This window comes from Cornus florida, unplaced genomic scaffold (genome assembly GCF_030987335.1).
Source record: "Cornus florida cultivar Cherokee Brave unplaced genomic scaffold, ASM3098733v1 CherokeeBrave_3.0.0_Hap2_Chr11, whole genome shotgun sequence".
NCBI classification, from domain to species: domain Eukaryota; kingdom Viridiplantae; phylum Streptophyta; class Magnoliopsida; order Cornales; family Cornaceae; genus Cornus; species Cornus florida.
The window spans coordinates 86033492-86047914 of NW_026775581.1; the positions used below are offsets into that span (position 1 = coordinate 86033492).

The window sequence follows — 14423 nt, forward strand, 5'->3', positions numbered from 1 at the left end:
ACGAACTCATTTTAATTTTAAGTATGCATGATAGTGTTAATAATTTACCTTACATAATGTATGAATGCATTTATATTTAGATTAATTTTGTCTAATCTATTTAATCTGCTTGCTAACATATTCAATGTAATTGGACCTTATTTATATTGACTGGAAAAGGAATTTAGATATTTTATTCACAACGTAAGGGTACAAAATGCATTTAATACTTCTATACCTAATTTCTTTAATTTAAGATACCCAATGAGATGTTTTTGTGAGATTAGATAGAGTGTATGCCTAAGTACTATGTCCAACTTGAACACCATCAATATAGCCTAAGGAACTCCAGTATGAAATCGAAATTTGAAAAATTATTGTTTATTATTTAAAAATTGAACTGGAGGTCAATAGGGCTGACTTGGGTGATAAGTTTCAAGTTAACATGATTATTGTCTTATTACCAAACTCGTTTAACTCTTTTAGAGTGAACTAAATAAGGAACCAGTTTAAGTTCATATTCGCTGATATTCTTATAGAATTGGTAACATATGAAGGGATAATCAAAGTATGGGCGTACCTATCAATCTAACCTAGTCTATACCATCTTCTTCTAGGCCTAAGTGGATGGGCAAATGAAAGAAGAATGATGATAATAGGACTAGGCTAGCACAAAACATGGGTATCCAAAAGGTAAAAGGGAATAAGACAGTGTATGATGAGGGCAAAGGAAACTGTTTCTTTTGTCGCTAACTAAAACACCAAAGGACGAACTATCTAAACAATGACGTGGCATAGGAATATATATATTTTATCATTGAGCCATGTTATGTGGTTGTATCTATTAATTCCTGATAGATAGATTCTGGAGTCACTAAACATGTTTGCAATTCATTGCAAGGATTTTAGGAATCCAGAAGCCTCAATGACGTGGATATATATTTGTCTTTTGACCTGATGTCATGGTTGTAGCTAAAACAGTGGGAGTATTTCATATGAAATTAGAGAGTATCAGGATATTAGTATTAGAGAACTATCTTTATGCATAAATGTTAGACGTAATTTCATTCTTGTTTTACTTTTGGTTTTTAAAAACTGTGTTGTTATTTTGTAAAACTGGTTTTATAAAATTGAATAGATGTGCGATTACTTCTGGTGCATTGAAAGATGGTTAATATATTATAATCACACGCTCTTAATATTTATAGGATGTAAAAACTAATGTTGCATATTCTAGATTGAATGTTAAGAGAAAATTTGTTACTCCTGACTCATTGTATTTTTAGTATCTATTTTTGGGTTATAATCAGTCAAAATAAGATTCAAAGATTGGTCAAAGAAGGTATATAAGCTAGTGAGGTAGGGGAGCCTAAACCAAACTTGTGAATCCTGTTTTGAAGGATAGATAACCCTAAGGGCTTAATCAGCCAAATGAAATAGACATAAAGAATAATTGGAGTCGGTACGCACATACATGTGTGGTCTTATGAACATCCAAGCAAGATTACTCACATTTTGGATAAATTTATCTGATGCGACACAAGTCTTAAATTTTTGGTATATTATGAAAGTGTCAAGACTGATGTGGAGAACATATTAGGTAAACTTATCAAAACACTTCGATCTGATCATGGATATGAGTATTTCTTAGGATAGTGCAAAGACTATATGGTCAATGAGGGTGTTGTATACCAGTTTTTTCGCAATTGACGCTCAATGAATTAAGGTGTCAAACAAGAATAACAGAATTCTGCTTAACATGGTTAGATGTATGATCAGCTATGCTTCATTATCTATTTCATTTTAGAGTTTAGCCTTAAGGATATTGATGCACATTATGAATTGCATTCCATCTTAGTCTATCTCAAGGATATCTTTTGAGCTGTGTTTTTGACTAAAACTTAGTTTGAATCATATACACATATGGGGTAGTCTTGCACATGTGCGTTTGATATGGACAAGTAAGTTGGAAGCAGATCATATATATGATAGATTTGAGAGCTACTCTAAAGGCACTAGGATGGATTATTTTATGATCTCAATGATAAAAGTTAATTGTTTACACTCACTCTTTATCTATAGGAGGATCATATTATGAATCACATACCTAGTAGCATAATGTTAGAGAATATGGTATGAGTGCCAGATGTACCACATGTGAACAGACTTATTACAGAGATTGAGAATAATATATGAATTCCCTACTGATGCATAAGCATCATCTAGTACACAGATTCCTGCATCGGTACATTATTGTAGTGGGAGGATTATCATCCAATCTGACATAATCATGTTTTTAAGTGAGACCTTTACAGACATCCCTGTTAAACATGAGTTGGACCCAGTAAGCTACATGGAAGCGTGAATTGATATGAATATAGATCATTTTGGCAAGTTGCTATAAAATCAGAGTTGGAATCTATGTATTCTAATAAAATCCGGGATCTTGTAGAACTGTCTAGTAAGGTGATACCTATGGAAGGCAAGTTAATCTACAAAAGAATACCAGAAGATTTCTTAGTGAATGAACCATGTGTGTACAGGGTAATGTCATTATTTTTCTAATTATATATATATATATATATATATATATATATATATATATATATATATATTGATGACATCCTACTCATTTATAATGAAGTGGAAGCTTTGTCATCATTAAAGAGATAGTTGTTCAATTTTTTGAAATGAAAGATCTTCAAGATGTAAGCTATATTCCTAGGATCAAGCTTTTGCAAGATCAATTTAAAAGGAAAATAGGCTTATCTTAATAATCCTACATTGATAAAGTTTTGACCAGGTTTGGTATGCAAAAACTCAAAGAATAAGTTCTTGCATTATTGACATGGATTGCTCTCTCTAGTAAGTAGTTTTCCAAGAATATTAGAGGAGATTGAGCAAATGAGACTGGAACAATATGCTTCGGCATATGGGAGTCTTATATATGCCATGGTTGATGAGCACTGAAAAGTGCGCATTTAAACCCGTTAAGCTTAAGCATTCTAGTACCTTTATCTATCTTACTTTGCCATTTTAGACTTATTACGTGTTATTTATATTTTCAGGCACTAATCCCAAAATTGAGCTAACTCAGCCAAATAAGAGCTTAATTGAAGCAATCCTGAGATAAACCAAAGGAGGGAGTAAAGTGGAGAAAGAAAGGAGCAAAAAGGAATCAAAGTTGTGCAGCTGAAAAGTTTGATCGATCCAACTTAGAGTTAGATCGATCGAACATCTATGATCGATCACAATACTTCTCGATAGATCCAACCTTGGCCTTTGCTGAAATTCCAAGTTCGATCGATCCAACATCACCTTCGATCGATCGAACCCTATTTTGTCCTATTCAAATGATTGATCTTATCCACAGCTGTACGCCTACCAACCACTTTTGTCCTTTTCCCCATAAATATCTTCGAAATATCTCAGCCTTATCCTTATCCGGAGGAGTCAGACCACTTCGATCGATCCAAGATGCAGTTCGAGATCGAACCCATTTTCGATCGATCCAAGTTAAGGTTCGATCGATCGAACTTCCTCCAGCGAGAAAAAGTTAAAGTCCAGCTCATTTATTCCGTCCTTCATCCAATCATTAGAGAATATGCCTTGCACGACCACAGCTCATCATGGGGTGTATTTGACCTACCTATATAAGGAATATGATACACTTTTTGAAGGTGTCTAGAGTCTCTTGTCACACATTGAAAATCATCTTGGAGGCTATTCTTGGAGAGGAAGTAAGGAGGGAAGCTAGAGCACCATTGGAGGAGATCTTCACCAACAAGGAGCAACCATGGAGTTAGCCCTTGAGGGTTGGATCATCACTACCATGAGTGGCTAGACATCCTCTTGGGGCTAGAGTTAGCCCCAAGCATGCTTTCTATACTCTAATCTTGTGTATTATTGAGGGATTAGTGTTGTATGATACATCTTGATATTTATGTATATATAAATCTTGATTATTTTATGGTTTGTATGGTTTAATGCTTCCAATTGACTATTCTATTATACTCATATGTCTATGTATGCTAGAGTAGGATATTCATGTGTTTATCTCTAGATTTAGTGTTTTTGATGCATGTCTATGTGTAATGATGCTATAGATCTAGAGATTATCAAGATGATATGCTTAATGAATGTTATTTTGGTTCATTTGATGGTTTATGCCTATTCTTTATGGTTTGTGCCTCTCCCCTAGTCTAGATAGCTTTATTTTCATGCTAGTAGTGTAGATTTAGTATAATGGTAGTATAATGTTAGATGGGAGGACAATCTACTCTTGATGTTTGATGTTCTATGCTTGTGAGTCCAAATGGCATATTCCTCTAATATTGTGTTGTATGTGGATTGTGAGCTTAATGAAGGATTAATGACTAGTTATGATATGTTGTATCTTTCACATGTGTTTAGACAATTTATTCCTCTCCCAATAGATATTTTGTACCTCTCACATGATGTTTAGATAATGCATGTTTAACTAAGTCATCCTTATGGATTGCTTGGGCTATGAGCTTAATGAAAGGTTCAATGACTTGATTTGATATTTTGTTCTCTTCACATGATGTCTAGACAATATATTCCTCTACCAATAGATGTATTGTGGCCTCACACATGTTGATTGAGACAATTTGCACTTGTTGAGTCACCCTTACCAATTGAATGTCTTTTACACATACAACATTGTTGCAACACATTCATTTCCCTCATTAGTCACTTGATTATGGTTTGGAATAGTATTGTTTGGTGGTGATCTCTACACCCCAAGACCTTTCCTTCTTACTTACCCTTTATCTTATTGCATTGCTTTATTATAGTTTAGCTCATTTAGTATAATCAACCAACCCAACTCTCTTTTGCAATCATTTGGTACGCTAGAGTCGAAGTTGAAATTCCAACACGTATAATCCCTTGGGACGATCCCTACTCACTCTTGCTACGTTAGTAGTGGTGTTGGTAGTGGTTTTTATAAATTTAAATTTGACATAAAAGGCTTTTCTTGAACCACACATTCACTACATTTAGTTTGGCGTATTGGAACGGTCGTCGTCAGATTTTGGCGCCGTTGCCGAGGATTAACGGTTTTGTTGGAATTAAACTAGACAATAGTGTTCATTAGATTGCTTCTATTTTTATTTTATTTTCCATTGTATATTCTTTTCTCTTGATTCTCATTATTATTTGTTCAATTAGGTACTTGACTACAAGGAAGGCGAACTTTGGAACTTAAAGCAATCATTGAAGCTTAAAAGCTAAATTTGGAGTTGAAGTGCTAAAGGACCATTGCGAGCAATTCTTGGCACTCTTGTATTTTAATTGTTTCACTTCTTTGTATGCTTGTGATAGCCCTTGTTGAGGCTCATTTTATTGCTAAATTTTTGTCCAAGCATAGGCCCTTGTTGAGGCCAATTTTTTCTTGCATTTGGGTTTTAATTGTGAATGGAGGAATTGTTTGATCCAAGTTTGGGGGGGAATTACATCCCTTCACCTTATGCTCCTCCATCACATTTTAATCCTTATGAGATTGAGTCCAATTCATTTCATGCATCATCTTATTATGGACTTGATCACTCATTTAATCCTTCTTATGACTATTGCCCTCCACCACCATTTTATGATGAATCAATTCCACCACCTTCTAAGTACTCACCCGGATTTGAAGAAAAAGTGTTAGCTTTACTTGATGTGCATATTTCACACATTTCACTTATTAATTCTCATTCTCAAACTTTAGCCAACTTAGAAGCTCAAGTTGAGCAAATTGCAAGTACTCTTTCTCATCAAGAGGAGGAGGAAGAGGCAAATGAAAAAATGGCAAGAACTTCAATGTATATAGATGAGGATGATGAGAGTGAGGAGAATGAAATAAGTGAGCTAATGCCTAGCACTCTATCTTGTATAGAGGAGGAAGTGGCAAGTGAGTTAGTGGCTAATCCAATAGAACATAACATGATTAATGAGGACTTTCCTTGTTTTGATTATGATTTTATCTATGATATGGCTACTCTAGAGAGTGAGGAGATGTTGACCACACTTGAGGTAGGAGAGAAGGAGGAGGAACTTGTTGAAGAGGGCCTTCTTTCTATTATCTCTAATGACCCTCTTGAGGAATGTCTTTTGGAAATGTATAAAAATTGTGGTTTTGACTTTAAAAGCTCTAAAAATGAAATAAACTCTCTAATGGAATCCTTAGCTTACTTAGAAGGTGAGGAAATGGTAATCTATGAGGAGGAGAAGAGGGATGAAGAGAGGGTGTTTCTTATTAATCCAAATGAGTCTTTGAAAGACAATGCCTCACCAATTATCAATACGGATGATCATTTGAATGTGTTTTAAGAACACAACAAAGAGGCAAGCCTAACCATGATTGATTTTGTTTTCAAGACCGTGGATGAAAGGAACAATATCATCTCTTTTATTTCTTTTCAAGTCATTCTTTTGGAGGATGATTTTATTGTCATAAGTCGGACATTAAATGAGAAAAGTGAAAAGAGGGTCAATAAGGATGTTTCATATCCAGTTTTTGATTCATTTGATTAGTGAGTTGACCTAACGTCTTGCTAGAGACGTTAAACACAAGTATTCGTAGAGTTTCACAACTCTATTCCTCCCTCATTTCTTTTTATTTTTCATTCTTGTATACATTCTTCCATCTATTTTTCAAATTTTCATTCTTGTTACCATCATTGGGGCTTAGCATAGGATTTTCTGCACTTTCAGTTCAAAATTAGGCATTTGGTGCCAGTTCGATCGATCACAAGATCACCTTCGATCGATCGAACTATCTTTCGATCGATCCAACATGTGGTTCGATCGATCATGAGTCCCAACACTTAGAAAAATTTTGGGCCTACATCCAAATTCCAAAATGTATGCTCTCGGGATCTCCAAATTTTCAAAAGTTCGATCGATCGTAAACCATTTCGATCGATCGAACTACCTTTCGATCGATCCAACATGTGGTTCGATCGATCATGAGTCCCAACACTTAGAAAAATTTTCAGGCCTCATCCATTTTTCAAAATGCATGCTCTCGGGATCTCCAAAATTTTACATGTTCGATCGATCGAATTTCATCTCGGATCGATCACAGCTATGTTCGATCGATCGAACTTCATCTTCGATCAATCACAGCTTTGCCCCTTTGACCCTTTGACTTTTTGACTTTTTCCTATTTCTATTTTTATTTTATTTTATTTTATTTTATTTTTTATTTTATTTTATTTAGTTACTTCTATCTTGGTATTAAAAATAATATATATATATATATATATATATATATAAAATAAATAAATAAAAAATAATAATATTTCTTTTGTTTTATTTTATTTTCCTTTATCTTATTTCCAAAAATCCAAAAATATTTTGTTTAACTTTAATTTTTAATTTCGAAAAAAAAAAAATTTTGCATTCTTTATTTCCTTACATTTTTACTTCTTGCATTTTTAATTTTAATTTTATTCACTTGTCTTTTTATTTTTATTTGTGTACATATTTGTTTTGTCTAAAAAAATAAAAAAATAAAAATAAATAAGACGATTTTTCAAAGAAGTATTCCGTCTTGATAGAGACGTTAAACTTAGCACCCATTTTGCATATTTCTTATATTTTTCATTTTTCTTTGCATGTTTTCACATATATATTAAAAAAAAAAAAAAAAAAAAATGAAAAACAAAAAGTAAGAAAATTTTGTATATACTTGCATTGTACATATTCTTTCCATTTTTTTTTTTTTTTTTTGCGTTGTACATGTTCCTTTTCATTTCTTGCATTGCACATATTGTTTTTCATTTCTTACATTGAACATATTCTTTCATTACATTTTGCCTTATTTAATTTTCTTTTTATATTTTGTTCATGCATTTTATTCTTTATTTTTCTTGCATTTTGTATATACTTGCTTTCATTAAATGAAAAATATAAAAAGATTCATCACCACGGTATACTCTTTCCACTTTTTTTTCCATTGTTCTCATTGCACATTGAGGACAATGTGCTGTTTAAGTTTGGGGGTAAGGTGTCTTGTTGCATTCTACTTAAGATTTAAGTTTTAAATGCATGATTGAGATTTGAGATCCATGTTAGCATGTTAGCGATGATTTTGATCTTTTGAGGACTATATTGCTTAAAATTTAAAAATTGCTTGATTTGAGAGTCCAATACTCCTTGTATGCCTTGTGGATGCCATTTAGGAGTAAATTTTTCGAAAGATTGATATCTTGCTTGCATTTGTGATCCACATCATCCTGAATTTGTGATTGTTTTGAGATTCATTCTAGGATTCTACACTAGCACCGGCGCACGCTAGCATTCAATTGTGGGGTACATACTTTGTTGATTATAGAATTGGTTATATCCCAATTGGGCTAGTAGTGCATTGAAAGCTTTCATTCTTGATAAAGGTGGATAACAACCCCTTTTCATTGAGTAGCCGGGATTCTTGCCTCATTAAGCAATGAACTTCTCGCGCCGAAAGGTGGAGGGCTCAAACTCTAGGTTAATAATTGAGTTCAAAAAAAAAAAAGAAGTTGCAAAAGCAATAAAAGTGAGGACTTCTCCCAAAAGGCGAGAAGTGGGAAATGATTAGATGGTTGTTGTCCTGATTTGTAGCCTAGTTGATTTGAGTTTGTAAGTCCGTAGGGGTGTCTTAACACCTAATGCCCTAAAGCCATCTGGTTTGGGAGTCATTGACCTAATGCTCGCTACATGAATCTTCTAGAAAGCTTAAGAGATCAACACATTGCACAATATTTCCATCTTTGATCCTCAATAAAAAAAATAAAAATAAAAAATAAAAAAAAATTTGAGTGAAAAGAATAAGCGCACCTAGAACAATAAAGCTTTAATAAAAGGTCCACTTTTTGTCTTGATGATTGGGACTAGATCTGTATGCTAGTTTGAGGGTAAGGATGTGATTACTTCTCTAGTTGGCTAAGATAGCAACACACTTGATGCCGGACCTCTCACATGGATTCTAGACTTGTTTCAATTTTCATGATCATTTTCTTGATGCGTGGAGGACCATACTTGCTTGCTTGATATTGAAATTTTGGGAGATTGCTTAGAAACGGTTGAAAAATTGCATACTTGAGGTAGTTTTCTCCCAATGCTTGTTTGCAATACTGGTGCCTCTTTTGAAAGAATGAGCTTAATGTTTGTGGGTACCATTTCTGGAAACCCTCACGAGACTTTACTCGTCCACTAGGGGTAACCTAGGGGTTTAAAAGGCTTGTTGCATATGTTAAATGCAATCGTGTTCCCTACGAAAATGGTGTTATCATTTTACTTGCTTTCCAGTTTATACTTGTTTAGTTGTTCATTTCATTCCTTTACTTCTTAGTTCATTGCTAGGGACTAGCAATATTTAAGTTTGGGGGTGTGATGAGCACAGAAAAGTGCGCATTTAAACCCGTTAAGCTTAAGCATCTAGTACCTTTATCTATCTTACTTTGCCATTTTAAACTTATTATGTGTTATTTATATTTTCAGGCATTAAACCCAAAATTGAGCTAACTCAGCCAAATAAGAGCTTAATTGAAGCAATCCTGAGATAAACCAAAGGAGGGAGCAAAGTGGAGAAAGAAATGAGCAAAAAGGAATTAAAGTTGTGCAGCTGAAAAGTTCGATCGATCCAACTTAGAGTTCGATCGATCAAACATCTATGATCGATCACAGTACTTCTCGATAGATCCAACCTTGGCCTTTGCTGAAATTCCAAGTTCGATCGATCCAACATCACCTTCGATCGATCGAACCTTATTTTGTCCTATTCAAATGATTGATCTTATCCACAGCTGTACGCCTACCAACCACTTTTATCCTTTTCCCCATAAATATCTTCGAAATATCTCAGCCTTGTCCTTATCCGGAGGAGTCAGACCACTTCGATCGATCCAAGATGCAGTTCGATCGATCGAACCCATTTTCGATCGATCCAAGTTAAGGTTCGATCGATCGAACTTCCTCCAACGAGAAAAAGTTAAAGTCCAACTCATTTATTCCGTCCTTTATCCAATCATTAGAGAATATGCCTTGCACGACCACAACTCATCATGAGGTGTATTTGACCTACCTATATAAGGAATATGATACACTTTTTGAAGGTGTCTAAAGTCTCTTATCACACATTGAAAATCATCTTGGAGGCTATTCTTGGAGAGGAAGGAAGGAGGGAAGCTAGAGCACCATTGGAGGAGATCTTCACCAACAAGGAGCAGCCATGGAGTTAGCCCTTGAGGGTTGGATCATCACTACCATGAGTGGCTAGACATCCTCTTGGGGCTAGAGTTAACCGCAAGCATACTTTTTATACTCTAATCTTGTGTATTATTGAGGGATTAGTGTTGTATGATACATCTTGATATTCATGTATATATAAATCTTGATTATTTCATGATTTGTATGGTTTAATGCTTTCAATTGACTATTCTATTCTACTCATATGTCTATGTATGCTAGAGTAGGATATTCATGTGCTTATCTCTAGATTTAGTGTTTTTGATGCATGTCTATGTGTATTGATGTTATAGATCTAGAGATTATCAAGATGATATGCTTAATGAATGCTATTTTGGTTCATTTGATGGTTTATGCCTATTCTTGATGGTTTGTGCCTCTCCCCTAGTCTAGATAGCTTTATTTTCATGCTAGTAGTGTAGATTTAGTGTAGTGGTAGTATAATGTTAGATGGGAGGACAATCCACTCTTGATGTTTGATGTTCCATGCTTGTGAGTCCAAATGGCATATTCCTCTAATATTGTGTTGTATGTGGATTGTGAGCTTAATGAAGGATTAATGACTAGTTATGATATGTTGTATCTTTCACATGTGTTTAGACAATTTATTCCTCTCCCAATAGATATTTTGTACCTCTCACATGATGTTTAGATAATGCATGTTTAACTAAGTCATCCTTATGGATTGTTTGGGCTATGAGCTTAATGAAAGGTTCAATGACTTGATTTGATATTTTGTTCTCTTCACATGATGTCTAGACAATATATTCCTCTACCAATAGATGTATTGTGGCCTCACACATGTTGGTTGAGACAATTTGCACTTGTTGAGTCACCCTTACCAATTGAATGTCTTTTACACACACAACATTGTTGCAACACATTCATTTCCCTCATTAGTCACTTGATTATGGTTTGGAATAGTATTGTTTGGTGGTGATCTCTACACCCCAAGACCTTTCCTTCTTACTTACTCTTTATCTTATTGCATTGCTTTATTATAGTTTAGCTCATTTAGTATAATCAACCAACCCAACTCTCTTTTGCAATCATTTGGTACGCTAGAGTCGAAGTTGAAATTCTAACACATATAATCCCTTGGGACGATCCCTACTCACTCTTGCTACGTTAGTAGTGGTATTGGTAGTGGTTTTTATAAATTTAAATTTGACATAAAAGGCTTTTCTTGAACCACACATTCACCACATTTAGTTTGGCGTATTGGAACGGCCGTCGTCAATGGTCTATACCAAATAGGACATCCGCTACATTGTAGAGATAGTCAGAGGATATCAGTCCAATCCCGGACTTGATAACTGGTCTGCTGTGAAAAATATCATAAAGTACCTTAGGAGAACCAATGATCTCATACTCATTTATGGATGTGATGATGTGGTTCCAATCAGGTATGATAGTTTTGATTTTAAATCAATTATATAATGTCCATGACTCAGTGTATGTTCACTCAATGGTAAGGAAATCAGTTAGTAGATTGTTAAGCAGATTTCAACTGCTGACTCAAACCTACAGATGGAGTACATTGCAGCCTTAAAGGCAGCAAAGGAAGCCTTTTGGTTTGATCTCACTGATTTAGATGTTATGGAGCATACTAACCTGTCTATCGAGCTATATTGTGACAATAGTGCAGAAGTATTCCAAACTAATGACCCAAGGTTCCATAGAGGAACAAGGTACACTGAGAGGAAAGTATCATGTCATACATGATATTGTCCGGCAAGAAAATGTACTCGTGGCTATAACATTGCGTTGGAATACAACTTTGTTGATCCATTAACGAAGGTGTTATGATCAATAGTTTTGATCGTCACCTGGATAACATTAGAGTTAGATGCAATCCAAATTGGCTATGAGGGCAAGTGGGAGCTGTTGTGATTTATATGTCCTAACATAGCAAATTATTGTTTGAATTAAAGTGACATATGTTCCTGACGTATTTGAAATATTTATGTTTTATACAATTGGTGAATTCAATGTATTATGTTTCGATTCATTATGGAATTGATAGTGTTCACTTGATTACAAGAGATATTTATATATATATGTGATGACGATCAATATATGAATATAAATAGTAAGGGATAATTTCACCTACCTCCCTTGAGGTTAGGCCTAATTACAGGCAGTACCCTTAATGTTTCAAATATTACACCAACCTCCCTTCAATGTGGCCGGCGTTAGATTCCGGTAGAAACTCAAATGAAAGTACTAATATACCCTTTATTATTATATTAATGTAAAATATTATCAAATTATTTTAACAAATGACCATTTGTACCCTTGAGCTTAGATTTTTTTTTTTTTTCTTTTCCTAGGAAACAAAAACAAAACAACCAAATAACCTCATGCTACCTTTATGGAACAGATGATCAATCAAAGAATAGGGGATGGTTTCTGGGTTTAGAGTTGGATCTTCTAAATGCATGTGGGTTCAATTGGCCAAAGTGAGCTAAACAATCCCATAGGTAAAGTAGTTTTGGAGGAAAACATATGGATAGAAAACAAGAAGCAAGCAAGGACTGGGGTTTCGAGAACAAAGCACAGAAAAAAAAATTACGAAGCAAACTGGGCCACTGGATCTCTCCTGTCACTTGTTTCTCTTTCTCTTTCTCTTTCCCACCTCTCTGGCGAAGAACATGTGGTCCAACCCGCTGGCCCTCTCTTCGCCGTCCTCGGTTTATTCTTCTTCCCCTTCACCTGGTCCGCACCCGGAGGCCCTCATCACCGCCGAGATCGCCACCGCCTAACCCCAGCAACGACGGCCTGGAAATTCCTCTCCGTCTTTGAGAAATCTTCCCCGTCTTCAGTGACCCAAGTAGAGACCCAAATTGGGTTTCTTTGTTTCCTTTTTTTTTTTTTTTTTGTTATCAGAAACTCCTATATATGGCTTTCCCTTTGACAAAATGTTTAATATGGTAATTACCTTAAAAAAAAAATGTTTAATATTTCTTGAAATTCATTGTTTACTTTTTGGTGTTTGTTAATAAATAGACAAACATATGGCATTAGAGAGGTCTTGTATATAGAATTTTAGAGAGAAATTCTATATATAGACATGGTAGTTCAGAGAGACTCATACGGAGGAGAGAGGAGATGATATAGTATGTCTATATATATATATATATATAGACATAGTAGGTCTTTTTATCTTTATATTGAGGGCATTAAAGAATTTTAAATCAAAAGTGAGGGTGTAAATGTCTTTGCAACCTTTTTAAGGACAAATGTGGTATTTCACATTAAGAAGAGGCTGACATCATCAAAAGATGGCGTTGACTACTAACGGGAGGGGCAGACTGTTATGACTGAGCTAACCTGGAGGGAGGTCGGTGTAATATTTGAAACGTTAGGGGTACTGCCTGTAATTAGGCCTAATCTGAGGGGAGGTAAGTGAAATTATCCCTAAATAGTAATCATAAATTGTTCATAATCGGTAATTATGAATGGACTCATAATTAATTAAAACTTGAACTGGATCCGCGTTAGGTTGAGATATATTGCGAGAGCTGTCGTATGGAATTGCTCCCTATCACTGTCATGGTATTTGACTCTTAAGCATGAGAGAAATATAGACTCTTTTATTAATTAGTAATTACTTTGATTTGTTCGGCGGAATCTTCGGAATCCTTAGACCGGCACTTTGGGTAATTATGTAATTAATAGTTAGAGGGTTATATTTTTAATATTTGCATCATTACTACTTGTATTTATTTTGTATTGATTATGGTTGATCACAAAGTAAATTCGAAGGCTTAGACAAAATGATTTACTATATATTTATTTATTTAAATTACTATTTTTGTCAAACAAATGTTTTACTCTGATCGAGTCAGAAATAATTAAAGGTACCAAAATAAATATATTAATTAAGTAGTCGGATTGATGGCTTTATTTATCCGATAATTAATTATGCATAGAGGGGTCAAAGTGCAACATTGACTTAGATGTTATTTATTATTTAATTGGAATTCAATTAATTTCTTTTAGTGGAGTAGAAATTAATTAATGAATTAATTTAATTAGGTTTATGGACTGGGCCAATTATTAATTCATTGTAACCAAGAAAATAATAAGTCCAACAGGATTCTCACTCATAGCCCAACTTGATATTAGAATCCTATTAGATTTGAGATATGTGAATTAGAGATGGAGAATGATTTATGGCTTCCTTTTCTGATTTTTATGTTGCC

General features: G+C 34.4%; 1 pseudogene; it reads right to left on the bottom strand.

Moving 5' to 3' along the window:
* LOC132281470 (transcription factor MYB93-like) overlaps nt 1-14423 on the bottom strand; it is a 70341-nt pseudogene that overhangs the window by 55425 nt on the left and 493 nt on the right.